The 17,916-nt window shown below is 47.0% G+C and overlaps 1 long non-coding RNA gene across 1 annotated transcript in view; it reads left to right on the forward strand.

Annotated features, from left to right (window-relative positions):
- The window catches only part of LOC141191482 (uncharacterized), a 473,452-nt gene that overhangs the window by 322,472 nt on the left and 133,064 nt on the right, over positions 1–17,916 (forward strand). The gene's annotated exons all lie outside the window — the stretch shown is intronic.

Genomic DNA, 17,916 nt, shown 5'->3' on the forward strand with positions numbered 1-17,916 from the left:
AGATTTTCCACCAATCAGAGATCAGCAGTGGGTATAAATAGCCGCTGCCGCCTGCCTCGCTTAGCCTTGCACTGGTTGGGTCTCTCTTTTTTTCTCTCTCTTGGTATCTCCCGGTATCTCTCCCTCCCCTCTCTCTTCTCTTCTCTCTCACTCTTTGACCCAACGGCCCTCTTAAGGGCTACCCCAAATGTGTAAAAGATAGAACCAATATTTGTGTTGCTTTTCCGTTTTATGAGGCTGTGATTAACCCCTTCCCACTCTTTGCCATATATATATATATATATATATATATATATATATATATATATATTATAAACATAGTATATGCAGGTGGGCCTTAAAGGGAATTTCCAGGACAAACATATTGATGGCCTATCCCCTGGTTAGCTCATTAATATTAGATTTGTGGGGGTCCGGCACGTGGCACCCCCACTACTCAGCTGTTTGCAGCTTCGGCAGAGGTCAGATGTAAACAGTGTGGAGGAGCTGAACATCACTGATCTGGTCACTGTGTAGTGGCCGCTCCCTGGTGCTGCAGATCAGCTCCTATTACTTGAATATTAGCTGACTTGCAGGACCCACAGTACAGTGAACGGAGCGGTGATGTTCAATCTTAACACTATTTACACTTGAGCGCTGCAATCAGCTGATGGGTAGAGCCAGTGCCGCGTGTCGGAGCCCACCGATCTGATATTGATAACCCATCCCCAGGATAAATGTTTGGACACACCTTCTCATTTAAAGCTTTTTCTGTATCTTCATAACTATGAAAATTGTACATTCACACTGAAGGCATCAAAACTATGAATTAACCCATGTGGAATTATATACTTAACAAAAAAGTGTGAAACAACTGAAAATATGTCTTATATTCTAGGTTCTTCAAAGTAGCCACCTTTTGCTTTGATGACTGCTTTGCACACTCTTGGCATTCTCTTGATGAGCTTCAAGAGGTAGTCACCGGAAATGGTTTTCACTTCACAGGTGTGCCCTGTCAGGTTTAATATGATAAAGTGCTTTATTCTTTGTCGGGTCCAGGGGTCCTGTAGAATGTGAATCCCTGAGGAACAGCGCATCCTTGGCTTGTTGCTGAACACTTGGTACCCCAAAGTGATCAATCTATTTGTCAATCAAGATGCCCTGCAGTTGATTAATGCGGACAAATTGGATTCCTTTTATAACTGCATCTCGACACTTATGTCCAACCAGGTAAAGGCGGCTGCGAGATCCGTGATATATAAGGATTCATGTTCATTATTGTATCTCTGGATCAAACATAGACTCAGAGTGGTATTCCCATCTCATATATTTATGGCACTTCCACAGTCTGAGGACGCACATCCGGCTGAAGTATATTGCTGCGCAGGGACATGCCGGGTCCCTGAGCTGCAATGCATGCCGCCAGCCAATCAAGGCCGGTAGCTGATGTCGGCGTGCCAGTCACGAGCGACGCATGGAAGTGACGTCATGCGCTGCCTGTACCGGCACACTGAAATCAGCTACAGAAGAAGACGCCGCATGTCGTGGGAGCGGAGGAGGGTAAGAAGAATCATTTATTTTTGTTTATTTAATGTATTGGAAAAGAACGACAGAACATTATACTAGGAAAGGGCCAAGGATGTGGAGCATTATACAAGGAAGGGGCTTAGGGTGGGGAGAATTAGACAAGGAAGGGGCCCAGGATGGGGCGCATTATATAATGAAGGGGCCCAGGATAGGGAGCATTATACAAGGAAAAGGCCCAGGATGGGGGGAATTAGACAAGGAAGGGTCCCAGGATGGGGAGCATAATACAAGGAAGGTGCCCAGGATGGGGGAAATTAGACAAGGAAGGGTCCCAGGATGGGGAACATTATACAAGGAAGTAGCCTAGGATGAGGAGCATTACACAAGGAAGGAGCGCAGTATGGGGAGCATTACACAAGGAAGGGGCGTAAGATGGGGAGCATTATACAAGGAAGGGGTGCAGGGTGGGGAGCATTACACAAGGAAGGGGCGCAGGATGGGGAGCACTATACAAGGAAGGGGCACAGGATGGGGAGCATTATACAGGGAAGGGGCGCTGTATGGGGAGCATTACACAAGGAAGGGACGTAACATGGGATGCATTATACAAGGAAGGGGTGCAGGATGGGGAGCATTACACAAGGAAGGGGCGCAGGATGGGGAGCACTATACAAGGAAGGGGCGCATGATGGGGAGCATTTTACAAGGAAGGGGCTTAGGATGGGGAGCATTATACAAGCAGGGGTTCAGGATGGGGGGGGCATTGGACAAGGAAGCGGCCCAGGATAGGGAGCATTAAACCAGAATGGGGGTCATTATACCATGGCATGGGCCAGGATGAAGGACATTACACCAGGAAGGGCACAAGGATGGAGGTCATTATACTAGAATGGGGCCTAGGATGGGGGACAGGATACCAGAATGGAGGACATTGTTATAGGATGGGAGACATTGTACCAGCATGGGGGACATTGTTATAGGATGTGGAACATTATACCAGGATGGGGGACATTGTTACAGGAAGGGGCCAGGATGGGGGACATTATTACAGTAAGAGGCCCAAGACCAAGGACATTATACCAGGAAGGAGCCCAGGATTGGGACGTTATTGCTGAAAGGGGCTCAGGATGGGGGGTATTATACACAGAAGGTGGATATTATAACAGGAAGAGGCCCAGGATAGGGGATATTATAACAGGAAGGGGCGCAGGATGGGGAACATTATACCAGGAAGGGGCCTAGAATGAGAGACATTATTATAGGATGGGACTACGATGGGAAACATCCAAGGCAGGGGCGAACATCATTATCGGATCTGGAACGCTACAAGGGCCCATACATCTGACCAATATGCTGGTGGGGGCCCAGGTCCAAATTTTGCACATCTACAGGAACATGACATATGACATAACAGTATGTCATATGTTGGGAAGGGTTTAAGCTACAGCACATTACATAGCCTCTTGCAGCTATATCAATGGAAAAATTAAAAAATGTATGGCTTTTTGAAGAAGGGAAGGAAAAAATGCAAAACAAAAAATTATCCGGTCCTGAAGGGATTAAGGAGTTCCCACCCACAGTAAATGTTGTCACTCAGCTTTCTTCTCTTATGGCCCAGTCCGTCTCCCTGTTTTCTGCACCACTCTCGTAGTCATGTATTTTTTCTCCTTATAAGCACTAATATATACTTGCTGATTTCTCCCCCCACAGGTGAGAGACCTTCTGCAGAAAACTGTAGAAACTTATGTCCGTTTATTTGACCTGATAGACGGGCAATTTTTACCAATCTTCAAAATGCAACTTACATTTGATGACGAGAAAATGGATTTCTATCCAAGCTTCCAGGACGTAGAAGAAGTTGTACTATTTATATTAACTCGGATCTCCAAGACCCTTTAGGTATCAGGATTTTTTTTCAATGCTGACAACTTACTTTTTATAGTAGGTACATGTGTGGCTCACAGGTAAAAACTGCAGTAAAAAAAATTTGAAATTTGCTGCCACCGTTTTGGAATATCACAGCAAAAAAAATATTGTACTGGCTGATTTACAATTGCTATTGGCTGTCACCTAGTATATGAGCGTCCGCAGCAGTATCCTCCGGTGGGCCTCCATGCAGGGATAGGATAATGAGTATATTGACTTTGTAATACTCATTGCAAAAATATATGAGAATTATAAGTAGAAGAGTTGGATAGCATGAACACTTTTACAGGCTCGGACTGGCCAACAGGAGAACTGGAGAATCCTCCGGTGGGCCCCCATGAAGGGATGGCTCTCCACTCCAGTCCCCTATTAAAGTGCACCTGTCAGCAGGAGTGTGCTCAGTAAACCACATACACTGTCAGGAGGGCGACATTACACAGAGTGAAATGATACCTTAGTTGATGAAACTCGTCCTGTGGTTCTTGTGTAATCTTTACTTTCAGTTTGGAAATAATGATACGCTTATGCTCCGGGGCAGCGTGTGGGGGCACTCTATCTGGTGCTCTGCTTACATATTCATGTGTATGCTCTTATGACAGCTCACTGATCGTCCACTGACCTGCCTCCTATTTTACCTAGCCCCGCACTACTAGATGCATTATGTAAAATAGGAGGCAGGTCAGTGAAGGCACAGTAAGCTGTCATAAGAGCATACAGATGAATATGTAAGCAGAGCACCAGATAGAGCGCCCCCCACAGGCCGCCCCAGAGCGCGAGCATATCATTATCTCCAAACTGAAAGTAAAGGTTACACAAGAACCACAGGACGGATTTAATCAACTAAGGTATCATTTTAATCAGTGTAGTGGCACCCACCTGACAATCTATGTGTTTTACTGAGCTCAATCCTGCTGACAGGTGCGGTTTAAATGTATAAGTGGTTAAATCTGAATTTTTGGGGTGACAGATGCCCTTTAAGCTCCCTTTAGTGGCCACTGAGGATACACAATATGGCAGCTTTTATTCCATGTCTATGATGAGGATATGGAGAATTGTATGGAGTTTTTGATTTATTTATATCAAAATAGGTGGATGTTCAGGGCGTTTATATTAGAGACTTCTGCAGTATTCATGTCACTTTATAGAACGTTCTTCTTTGTCCAGAATATTCAGACGGTGCAGCCGTGGCTTTCTGGTAGTAACACGGTTCAGATCATCGAGGCCGAACTCCCTGATTACATCTTTGATTCTGCCGCGCTGAAGCTGAAGGAGGCCGTCAGCCACAATCTACACCAGCCATTCAGGCATTTCCAAACCTACGGTAAGCGGGACGTGAATCATTAAAGGGATGGTACATACGGAAAGCTGGACATGAGTCATTAAAGGGATGGTACATATGGTAAGCTGGACGTGAATCATTAAAAGGATGATACATACGGTAAGCTGGACATGAGTCATTAAAGGGATGGTACATACGGTAAGCTGGACGTGAATCATTAAAAGGAAGATACATACGGTAAGCTGGACGTGAATCATTAAAGGCATGGTACATACGGTAAGCTGGACGTGAATCATTAAAAGAATGATACATACGGAAAGCTGGACATGAGTCATTAAAGGGATGGTACATATGGTAAGCTGGACGTGAGTCATTAAAGGGATGGTACATACGGTAAGCTGGACATGAGTCATTAAAGGGATGGTACATAAGTAAAGCAGGATGTGAGTCATTAAAAGGATGGTACATATGGTAAGCTGGCCGCGAATCATTAAAGGGATGGTACATATGGTAAGCTGGCCGTGAATAATTAAAAGAATGGTACATACAGTAAGCTGCACGTGAATCGTAAGTATTAAAGGGATGGAACATATGGGAAGCTGGACGTGAATCTAGTATTAAAGGGATGGAACAATCACAATCAGAAATCTCCTGCCGGCGCTTGCAGCGTGATCTTCCTGTGGATGCTTTGATCCTGATACCTTTCCAAAAGCCATTGAACTCAGTGTTAGGGGTTCCCAGAGGTGTGATCCTCATCTATCAGACATTATCATGCAGAAATACTATATATCATTTGTCTAACAAGCACTGCAAAGAGGATCTGTCTCTAGATTTCACCATATAAATGTAGATTATCAAATTGATTTCTTAGACCTGATGAAGCCAGAGAACTTGCTTTCAATAATCCATGTCCGATCAGCTGTATAATCCTCTTTGAAAGTTTTCTCCGCCCGACATTAAGATGAGTCTAGATACAACTATAAATTCTGTGTTATATTATTTGATAGTTGAAAGCTTCAGCTGGCTGGTGGATGGTTCAGCCGCGGAGAAAGTAGAAACTGTGTGCAAAGCAGTCATCAAAGCAAAAGGTGGCTACTTTGAAGAACCTAGAATATAAGACATATTTTCAGTTGTTTCACACTTTTTTGTTAAGTATATAATTCCACATGTGGTAATTCATAGTTTTGATGCCTTCAGTGTGAATGTACAATTTTCATAGTCATGAAAATACAGAAAAATCTTTAAATGAGAAGGTGTGTCCAAACTTTTGGTCTGTACTGTATGTGTGATCATAATGTGTTTTTTTTTTTTTACATATTGGACCTTCTTGCATATTATCTCGAACCGTCATTAAATTGACTCATCCCTGCACAGCAACACTGGCTTTGATGTTTCTAGTAAAAATCGACTGCTTATGCGCCGTTCATCATATGCAAGTTATCTAGGACTAGTCCAGCGGGACGTCACTTCCCACAAACAAATCCCACCTCAGATGCTGTGATCACACCCAAATCATGGCATCTTAGTCTCACCTGGCGAGGTGGATCTTCTAAGCCTCGGGTCTGGGTGGGCACACGGACCCCGGGTGTTGGTGTGGCAAGCAGGAAGGCACATGAGCAGCAAGGAATTGGCACTCAGGAATCTTGGGAGCTGCAGGATGGATGTAGCGTAACCCAGTAGGAATGGAAGAAAGTTAACGCAGAAGGTGGAGCGCACCAAACAAAAGTCTAAAAACTCAATCCTAAGACCCAGGTGTGTGTCCTAATGGTCCATAAATAGGATTTAGGAGATTATGTCACTGAGCTACACAGGACAACCTGTAAAACCTGACGTGGAGCACAACACGGGGCAGCAGACCGAAGTGAAGGAAGCAGAGCTCGGATACCCAAGACAGGTGTATAATACTTAATTTCACATGCCCAATTTGCATATGACAGCCGGCACATAAAAAGTTTAGTCTTTTAAGGTAGAAACATTTTTGCCAGATATATACCGTGGATGTCAATGCAGGAATTTGGCATGCCTGAAGGACCTGACAGGTTCACTTTACGGGGACCCCCTTTGGTTCGTTTGAAGGGTCCCTTGACAATAAGCTGATCACAGCTGTAGTCGGGTGGACGCAGCAACGAGGACTAAGTTGCAGGAATCATTTTCTTACCATTCCCATTAGAATCAATACTGTCCTAAGTCCTACAGGGCGAGGGGTGCAACATGTCCGATAATAATTGAGGGTCAAATCAGAAATCTCAAGGGTAAACGAGACTGATTTATATTTGTATTCCAGTTTATAGAACAATTTCACACCCTGGCCAGAGATATCATGGGACTGCCCACCCGCGCTTACTTCACCATGGTACACCTCGACTGCGATGACTTAAAGCAAGGCCTGGCTGACAAAGCAAAAAGTTTTGCAAATATATTACTAGATAGACTGGTGACAAATCACAGATTGGAGAATGAAGAGTGAGTAAAATCCTGGATTCAAGGAGGTTTCACAATAGAAAAAAATAATCTGTAATGGGCCTCTACCTGCCATGTGCCGTTCAGGGGCCCTTGGGGTCGAGGTCAAGTGCTACTTCTGCTATGATTTCATACAGTGAGTTATAGATGCTGATGCTACAGTAAAAGTTAAGAATCTCACATTACTTTACTTATGATACCATAAAACATCATCACATTCCAGTATATAATATACAGGTGCATCTCACTAAATTAGAATATCATCAAAAAGTTAATTTTTTTCATTTCTTCAGTACAAAAATTTAAATTCATATATTATATAGAGTCATTACAAACAGAGTGATATATTTCAAGTGTTTATTTCTGTTAATGTTGTTGATTATGGCTTACAGCCAATGGAAACACAAAAGTCATTATCTCAGTAAATTAAAATAATTAACAAATACACCTGCAAAGGCTTCCTAAGCTTTTAAAAAGGTCCCTTAGTCTGTTTCAGTAGGTTCCACAATCATTGGGAAGACTGCTGACTTGACAGATGTCCAGAAGGCAGTCATTGACACACTCCACAAGGTCCCAGAGTTCCAATTTTCATTTGGAAATCAAGGTCCCAGAGTCTGGAAGAAGAGTGGAGAGGCCACAATCCAAGCTGCTTGAGGTCTTGTGTGAAGTTTCCACAATCAGTGATGGTTTGGGGAGCCATGTCATCTGCTGGTGTAGGTCCACTGTGTTTTATCAAGACCAAAGTCAGCGCAGCCGTCTACCAGGACATTTTACAGCACTTCATGCTTCCCTCTGCTGACAAGCTTTTTGGAGATGGAAATGTCATTCTCCAGCAGGACTTGGCCCCTGTCCACACGGCCAAAAGTACCAATACCTGGTTTACAAACAACAGTATCACTGTGCTTTATTGGCAGCAAACTCACCTGACCTTAACCCCATAGAGAATCTATTATAGAGAATCTATAGGGTATTGTCAAGAGGAAGATGAGAGACACCAGACCCAACAATGCAGACGAGCTGAAGGCTGCTATCAAAGCAACCTGGGCTTCCATAACACCTCAGCAGTGTCACAGGCTGATCGCCTCCATGCCACATTGCCGCATTGATGCAGTAATTGATGCAAAAGGAGCCCCGACCAAGTACTGAGTGCATTTACTGAACATACATTTCAGTAGGACATTTCAGATTTTAAAAACATTTTTCAATCTGTTGTTATAAAGTATTCTAATTTACTGAGATAATGACTTTTGTGTTTCCATTGGCTGTAAGCCATAATCATCAACATTAACATAAATAAACACTTGAAATAGATCCCTCTGTGTGTAATGACTCTATATAATATATGAGTTTCAATTTTTGTACTGAAAACTGAAATAAAGTAACTTTTTGATGATATTCTAATTTAGTGAGATGCCCCTGTGTGTAATAATCTTTGCTTCGCTTAGGATCTTCATGGAATTTGAGAAAATCAAGGAACAAGCGTTAAAGGCTCCTGAAACTAATGAAGATGTAATAGAGGAGATTGCGCTTGTGGAGCAGGCGAAGAATAAAAGCCTGGTAGAGCTAAAGTCCCGAATTGCTGTACGTACGTCCCTGGGTATAATTAGTGTAAAACATAATATATAGGATTATTCCGATATTTCTTGTGTCCTGGTTAATATGTATTTTTCCATATATAGGTCATGTCATACTAGCTATACTTACCAGTCCCCCTCCAGGTTTCAGTGATCAGATCCCCAACATGATCATGTGATTGCTGCAGCCTATCAGTGACTACGGTGGTAACCTGCTACAGCCAGTGATTGGCTACAGAAATCACATGTCCACATAGAGCAGGAAGAACACAAACTGATGGAGGGAACTGTAGTTGTGGAGAATCAGTATAATTTTATAACCTAAGTTTTTGGAAAAAATATAATTGGTGCAACCCCTGTGATTGTAGATGCTAGATACATTAATACATAGTGAGTTTCATTTTTTTAATTTTAGGAGTGTCAGCGGAGGATGAATTATCTTCTAGATGTTCATTTATTTGTACCTGAAGATATCATCCTGAACTCAACAGTGTTACTGTGGCCAAAAAATATCAACCCAGTGTTTGATGAAAATGGCCAGGTATGTGGGCTCATTTCTGAAAATGGGGTCTCGGGTGCCAGCCCCAATGAAGCAGCAGCCCCCTGTAGTGTCCAGGTAATTAAACGGGGCGCTCTGGGAGCGTTTTTTGATAACTGTTCCTTTCTAAAAGCTGATTGAAAACGCCAAGCGTAAAGGAGAGGGCGAGCTGCTGGGGAAAAGAGAGAAGCTTATGCTGGAACTGGAGAAACTTTTGCGTCGGATGGAAGAATTTGCAGAGTACTCTAAGCTGGATATGATGCAGCAGGTATGATAGTCACAGGCTGTGTTATAGTTTTCCCTCTTCTTATTTTCATTACTTTAAGACTCTGTTCATATTTGTACAGATCCTTTTTACCCAAAACGCATCATGGTTGTCGTGAACGATAATTTTTTTGTGCAACACAAAAGATCATTTCACCCGACGATCAAGTGTTTGGCCATTCGTCGGTGATTGGCAGCCTATTTATACTGCACAATTATCCTTAAACGAGCGTTCCTGGGAAGTAGTTATAAAATGCTCCCTAACTCCGGTTTGGAGTTGCATTAGGCTTTTTTTATGTTGTTTCTTTTGGGGGGGTTCTATCCCTTTTTAAAGGCAAGAATCAAGAATATTGAGACTACAGCCAATAGTGTAACCTGAAGCTTCAATGCAAAATCTCCATTAGGGCCCCCAACTATTGCTGGTCTTTAATAGTAGTGATCTTCTCATATGAGTCAAAGAGACCTTTTGAGCCCCCCTTAGCTCCAGATGCGACTGCAACCCCTGCACGCACTGTAGTTACGCCCTTGACTGCAGCATTATTTTTGCTATGCAAAAAAAAACTATGAAAAAAACATAAACCCGACTGACCACCATTATCAGCCAGAACAGTCTTTATAGAGGCAGTCCCTAGTGGTTAACCTGAAGTGCAGTCAAACAAAGGCAGGTCAGAGGCAGTCGTCACACCTGAGCACTGGCGTATGAAAGCGTCCACTAGGCCTGAAACGCGTTGCATCCAATAGGCCTGAAACGCATTGCGTCCAATAGGCCTGAAACACGTTGCGTCCAATAGGCCTGAAACGCATTGCGTCCAATAGGCCTGAAACGAGTTGTTCCAATAGGCCTGAAACGCGTTGCGTCCAATAGGCCTGAAACGCGTTGCGTCCAATAGGCCTAAAAGTCGTTGCGTCCAATAGGCCTGAAAATCGTTGCGTCCAATAGGCCTGAAATACATTGCGTCCAATAGGCCTGAAATGCATTGCGTCCAATAGGCCTGAAATGCATTGCGTCCAATAGGCCTGAAACGCGTTGCGTCCAATAGGCCTGAAATGCATTGCGTCCAATAGGCCTGAAACGATTTGTGTCCAATAGACCTGAAAGGCCTGAAAGTTACACCTCTGACATCAGCTGTCTATAAAGTGGAGCATATAGGAGTCTGTATTCTGCAAACGAGAAGTAAAGTTCACCGGTGAGAAGTCAGTCTCATACTGTAACTTGTGAATGTCTAACTCATTTTCTTTAATGGAGGCAGTCCGGTTAACCCTTTACTTATCTGTGTTTATTGTGCCTGGTTTCAGCAAGTGACAGATGTGAGGACTGTACAGAAGCGAATAGCAGACGCAGAGGAGGCGGTGGCTTATATTAACAAAGAAGAAGCACTGTATAAATGGGACCTTGCAACATACCCTCAGCTGGATTCTTCAAAAGTCAACATCGAACCTTACCAGAAACTTTTTGCACTGATTTACAAATGGCAAAAAACTGAAAAAAAGTATGTGCACCCCATTGGGGAATTCTGAGTTAACTCTTGGCATGCCGTTATTTATTAACACCATACGTGATCTGAAGTGGAGAGTAAATGGCGCATTTAAACAAGCTGATAATCATTCCCAATTATCAGCCCGTGTAAATGTGCCTGTAATCACCCGATGAACAAGCAAAACACTAATTCGTTGGGAACGAATCATTTATGGCAGCAAAAATCATCTTTATCTACAGCACTTCACCCCTTGTAACGTTATAGGGACAAAGTATATCTAATAACCAATCGTTCTGTCCCCATCACTGTTCTTCGGTCCTGGAAATAACCAAGCGCCAAAAGTCTTGCATATATTACAAGGGGATTATGTGTTATTAAAGGGCTGTCCGGCCTTGGGGCACAAGTCTGCAGTCACTCCATGTGACTGCAGACATGTGAGTCCTCACAGCATGTGTACTGTGCGCGTTATAAGGATTCTCCAGCATCGGGAGCACAGGCGTGTGACAGCAAGTATGTGATTTGCATATATACGGTCACATCCCAACTAGACATATCCGGCCTTGCTCAATGCAAGCACATTGAGTGGAGCCAGACACGTCTAGTCGGAATGTGGTCTGAAGTATGCAAATCACATACTTGTGATCACATAACAGCCCGTTCCCGGCACCGGAAAATCCTCGCAGTGCGTGCAATGTGAGGATTTACAAGTCTGCAGTTACATAGACTGTAGACTTGTACCCCAAGGTCGGACAATCCCTTCTGCAAAATAGGAGATAAATGTATGATCGGTAGGGGTGCTCTAACCACAGGGTCCTCCAGTAATCCTGAGGACAGAGGTTCCAAAGTCTGCTGTGTGAATGGAGTGATCATGCGCATGCATAGCCAGTGCTCCATTCATGTCTATTGGAGCAGTCATGCGCATGCGTAGCCATCACTCCCATAGATGCACACATGCTTCATTCACAAAGCTGTATCTAGGACCACCGCTTTCAAAACTGCTGGGGGCTGCAGCAGTCGGACTCCCAGTGATCAGACATTTATCAACAACCTTGTGGATAGGTGATTAAACATTATTTATGGGACAACCATAGCCATAGATGTAGAAGAGAAAAAAAGCAGAATAAACAGTAATAGATGAGCTAAAAACATGAAATTTATCAAAATATGTCTTGAAAAATCTCACGCTTCCAGGTGGATCGACGGCGCTTTCCTTGACCTGAACGGAGAAAGCATGGAAGCCGAGGTGGACGAATTCCTCCGAGAGGTCTACAAGATGATGAAACTATTTCAGCAGAAGCAGAAGACGTTAGAAGAGGAGAAGAAAAAGGCTGCTCAACACCGGACACTGTCTGAAGATAAGGATTCGGTGGACGAGGAAAAGAAGGAAAGCCGCATAGTTCTCATGTGTTCTGCCATCACCGAGCAAATCAAGGCTTTTAAGGTAGATGCATCAAATAATGGATATGTGGCACCCCAGGGGTCTGGTTTCCACAGTAACGGCAATGTTATGTCTGAGAGCAGGTGGGAGGTCTCTTGGTCAGGGATCCTGTGCATGCCACACCTCCTGCCCAGTCCTGGGAGGGGAAGAACTTCCCCTAGATAAACCTGGGGCTGAGGCAGGGTTAGAGAGTTCAGAGGGAGAGTGCAGCCAGGAGGGCTGACAGGGAGCTGTGGCTCCGGCTGGGCCCAGCTCCTGGGCCATGCCAGGAGTAGAGAAGAAGCAGAGAAAAGAAGCAAATATAGGAAGAAACAACAGGAGCTCTGTGGGAGCAGTGTTACAAGGAGTCAGGGGCTGGCAGCTGCAGAGCTCGCCCTGACTGAGAAGTTATCACCGGACCCGGAGTCCGAGGCTGTGGGGACTAACTCCTATCCAGCAGCAGAAACCGACCGGCAGGGGATTGCAGGTCCTCTGGCCCAGAAACCCGAAGGCCCCGAGTCACCGGCCATACGGGTGAGCACCACACGGTACACTCAGGGACGTGGGCTACTTATACCCGCCTCTAGCAAGGTAGCCAGAAGAGTATCGTTAGTTTGGGAGGCCTACAACTCCGCCTGGCCAGGGGAGATCCCATCTGCTCAAGGACTGACCAGGCCCCAACCGCTAGCCAGTACTCCGGGAGGGTCTATCTTTGTCACCAGTAAAGACCCTGAACTACACCGCATCGTCTCTGAGTGGTTCCTGCTACCCCCATCATCCACGTCGGCTGCCCTGAGGCCATACCCCTCCCGTTGGGGGTTATACCATCCACGCTGCACCATCCTTCCACCGGCCTCAGCGGTCTGCCCTGCAGCGGCAGCTCCATAGCTGCATTCAACGGGTGGCGTAGTCATCCAACATCTACCGCTGAAACAGCGCCACTTAGTCTGACTCCCTGGGCACGGACCGGATCACCGCCACGAGACTGCAACCCTCAAGAGATCTGGCTCCGGGTAAGCTCCCGCATGCGCAACGCAGCGCGACACAGGCCCAGGGGCGCGTCAACTTTTGGCGTAGTCGGCAGGATCTCGTGCCCGCAACCACCGGGTACTGCGTGCCTGAAAAAGACTGTTCAAACTTACCTGTGGTGAAGATTCCCGCCATCCGGCGCCATCTTCCGCTTCCTTCCCGCCATCGGTGGAGTTTTCCCGCCATCCGGCGCCATCTTCGGCCTTCTTCCCGCCATACGTGGAGTTTTCCCGCCATTGGACGCCATCTTGAGGACGCCGCGCGGGAAGAAGAGGGGCGTGGACTCCGAAAGCGCGCGAGAACTGAAGCCCCGCCTCACGTCCGGATGTTGCGTAAGGTCCTGGAAGGAGCCCAGCAGACGCCGACGTCACAGGAGCGCGACGGAAGGTCCTCAACCCTGACGATCCAGTGCGGAGCCGCGGCCTACGGAAGAGGATCATCGCAAGGTAGGCCACGGTCCACTAGGGGGGAGAAGGATGTCGGATACGGAGGAGAGCTTCACCGCTTCAACCCCCGCCAGCGCCACCGCTGTTGCGGTCATGCCTTTCACCATGCCCTATATCCCGGGGGCAGCCTGGCTACCCCAGTACTCAGGGGAGTCACATACCCTGCATGACTTTAGAGAAAAGCTGGATTGCCTCTTCCAGGTGTACCCCCTCACAGAGGAGCAAAAAGTGAGCATCCTGGTGGCCCAATTAACCGGGGCAGCCCAAAGGGAGGTAAAGTCCTGGCCACCTGGGAGGAGGACTGTCGCAGAGATACTAACCCAGCTAACTGAGGAGGAGCTGCAGTACTACCAATACGAGGAAAGCCAAGAGGATCCGGACGGGTCTGAGGACTACCCTCAGGAGGGAGCACAAAGAGGACATAGCTACTGAAGGGAAGTAGCGTGAATAAAGAGCTGTAAATAGTTACCCGTAAGGGTACAAGGACTGCTGCTAATTAAAATATGGTCCCCGTTGGGATTAGTGAATTGTTCCCCATGTGCCCCTATCTTAAACCAGGCTGAGGACTGTGAGCAGCCATTCCTTATCCCCACTGGCCGAGGACTGAGAGCGGCCATATCCTGTAAATAATTATGTGTTTCTAGTTATTTATAGGAGTCCTTGGTGGATTTACCGGGAATCCTTTGTACAGTTAGTGGAGCGTAACCCAGGATGGACTAAAAGACTGTTAAGGACTCGGGGCAGGACAGACCCCTACCTGGTTACGTCTCCCTGTTTTGGTGAAATGGACACCTTGCTTTTCTTCAAAACTGCACCCGGTTGCGGACACGCCGTAACCATCTTTATGTGTTTTTCTTATTGTACTATTATTGTTTATACCTTGTTATGTTTAAAAATATGTTTAGTCCCGGAGTACTAAATTTCACTAGGGGGGAATGTGGCACCCCAGGGGTCTGGTTTCCACAGTAACGGCAATGTTATGTCTGAGAGCAGGTGGGAGGTCTCTTGGTCAGGGATCCTGTGCATGCCACACCTCCTGCCCAGTCCTGGGAGGGGAAGAACTTCCCCTAGATAAACCTGGGGCTGAGGCAGGGTTAGAGAGTTCAGAGGGAGAGTGCAGCCAGGAGGGCTGACAGGGAGCTGTGGCTCCGGCTGGGCCCAGCTCCTGGGCCATGCCAGGAGTAGAGAAGAAGCAGAGAAAAGAAGCAAATATAGGAAGAAACAACAGGAGCTCTGTGGGAGCAGTGTTACAAGGAGTCAGGGGCTGGCAGCTGCAGAGCTCGCCCTGACTGAGAAGTTATCACCGGACCCGGAGTCCGAGGCTGTGGGGACTAACTCCTATCCAGCAGCAGAAACCGACCGGCAGGGGATTGCAGGTCCTCTGGCCCAGAAACCCGAAGGCCCCGAGTCACCGGCCATACGGGTGAGCACCACACGGTACACTCAGGGACGTGGGCTACTTATACCCGCCTCTAGCAAGGTAGCCAGAAGAGTATCGTTAGTTTGGGAGGCCTACAACTCCGCCTGGCCAGGGGACATCCCATCTGCTCAAGGACTGACCAGGCCCCAACCGCTAGCCAGTACTCCGGGAGGGTCTATCTTTGTCACCAGTAAAGACCCTGAACTACACCGCATCGTCTCTGAGTGGTTCCTGCTACCCCCATCATCCACGTCGGCTGCCCTGAGGCCATACCCCTCCCGTTGGGGGTTATACCATCCACGCTGCACCATCCTTCCACCGGCCTCAGCGGTCTGCCCTGCAGCGGCAGCTCCATAGCTGCATTCAACGGGTGGCGTAGTCATCCTACATCTACCGCTGAAACAGCGCCACTTAGTCTGACTCCCTGGGCACGGACCGGATCACCGCCACGAGACTGCAACCCTCAAGAGATCCGGCTCCGGGTAAGCTCCCGCATGCGCAACGCAGCGCGACACAGGCCCAGGGGCGCGTCAGATATATCAGTAATCTGGGCCAGGTTTGCTGGAGCGCGCTGTTACCTCCCAATCCCAGCCAACTTCAGCACAGTGGTTACTATCGAGACAGCAGCGGTGGTCGGTCTCCTAGGCAACGATCTGTAAACAAAAGAAAAGTCTTAATATCTCAAGAACGGCTGCAAATGTCAAGAAGCAGTAAATTGCAAAAGTGCAGGTTTTTACAATATCCGTGAAGATGGAAATAACCCTTTAATTCATTTTTGTAGCCGTAATCCCGGGACACTGATTATGATTGACTCCTTTTCAGGAATATATCCCTCTGGTGAGCATCCTTTGCAACCCATGCCCCTCCCATATATCCATCCTGGCCTCCTATATCTATATCTATATCATATATATATAACAGTTTTGATTTATATATATATCCATCCTAGCCCCCCCATATATGCATCCCACCCCACCCCATATATCTATCCAGGTCCCCACGTGTCCAGCTTGCCCCCCTTCACCTCCATGCATCCATCCAGGTCCCCACGTGTCCAGCTTGCCCCCCTTCACCTCCATGCGTCCATCCAGGTCCCCCCACGTGTCCCAGCCCCATGTGTCCATCCAGGTCCCCACGTGTCCAGCCTGCCCCCCCTTCAGCTCCATGCGTCCATCCAGGTCCCCACGTGTCCAGCCTGCCCCCCTTCAGCCCCATGCGTCCATCCAGGTCCCCACGTGTCCAGCCTGCCCCCCCTTCAGCCTCATGCGTCCATCCAGGTACCCACGTGTCCAGCCCGCCCCCCCTTCAGCCCCATGCATCCATCCAGGTCCCCACGTGTCCAGCCCGCCCCCCCTTCAGCCCCATGCGTCCATCCAGGTCCCCACGTGTCCATCCTGCCCCCCCTTCAGCCCCATGCGTCCATCCAGGTCCCCACGTGTCCAGCCTGCCCCCCCTTCAGCCCCATGCGTCCATCCAGGTCCCCACATGTCCAGCCTGCCCCCCCTTCAGTCCCATGCGTCCATCCATGTCCCCATGTGTCCAGCCTGCCCCCCCTTCAGCCCCATGCGTCCATCCATGTCCCCACGTGTCCAGCCTGACCCCCCTTCAGCCCCATGCGTCCATCCATGTCCCCATGTGTCCAGCCTGACCCCCTTTCAGCCCCATGCATCCATCCATGCATCCTGGGTAGGTGTTTATGCCCCTGCATCCATCCATCCTGGGTAGGTGTAAATGCCCCTCCAGCCATTCATCCTGGGTAGATGTATATGCTTTTCCATTCATCCATCCATCCTGGGTAGGTGTATATGCCCCTCCATCCATCCATCCATCCATCCAATCTATCTATCTTTCTATCCCTTCCTTTCTGAGATAAGCTGCAATAATGCATTTGTCCTTTGCTACACCTTTGCACATACACCATATACCTAATCAGTGGCCTTGTTATCAGCTGCTACTCTTTTAATTCAACTGTCCCATCAGTTGGGTGTTGCTGAGTACCACGCATTTAAAAAAAATGTGGGGCCGTTACGATTTCTTTAGTGAAATGCTGGCTCCCTCTGGTGGAGCACTGACTTCATTAATTTTCTATCTATGGATGAAAAAAAGATAAAAAAAGTTTGGTCTGAGATGTTGTTTTAAAGTGCTACCTATGTCTGTCAATCAGAGCATCCTATTGGTTTTCACCCAGGCAGATAGATTGCTTGCAATAGATGTAATGAGTGAATGGAACAATAGAATAATGCAAGAGAATGGGACAATGGAACAATGGAATAATGCTAGAATGCAAGAATGGAACATCATTGCACATGTCATAATGGGCTCCTAGCCTTTATCTGGCTGTGCTTCGGCAGTCAGCTACAGTCTGCAGGGAGCCTGTAGACTAGGAAGAAGGTCGACCGCTGTTTGTTTGTTCACTAATTAGTTATCCTCTCCCCATCCCCTTGTCTGCAGGTACATGGGACATTGGGGGGGAGGGGAGAATGTTTGAAAATAGGCAGACTCATGCAGATTAAAAATGCATGCGTGGGCTGCAGCTGCAACAAGCAGTAAAGTTGTGGGTTTTAAGGTGTCTATTGATG

Source organism: Phyllobates terribilis, unplaced genomic scaffold, assembly GCF_046119375.1.
Source record: "Phyllobates terribilis strain yellow unplaced genomic scaffold, ASM4611937v1 Scaffold_46__1_contigs__length_10046794, whole genome shotgun sequence".
In the NCBI taxonomy this organism is placed as follows: Eukaryota; Metazoa; Chordata; class Amphibia; order Anura; family Dendrobatidae; genus Phyllobates; species Phyllobates terribilis.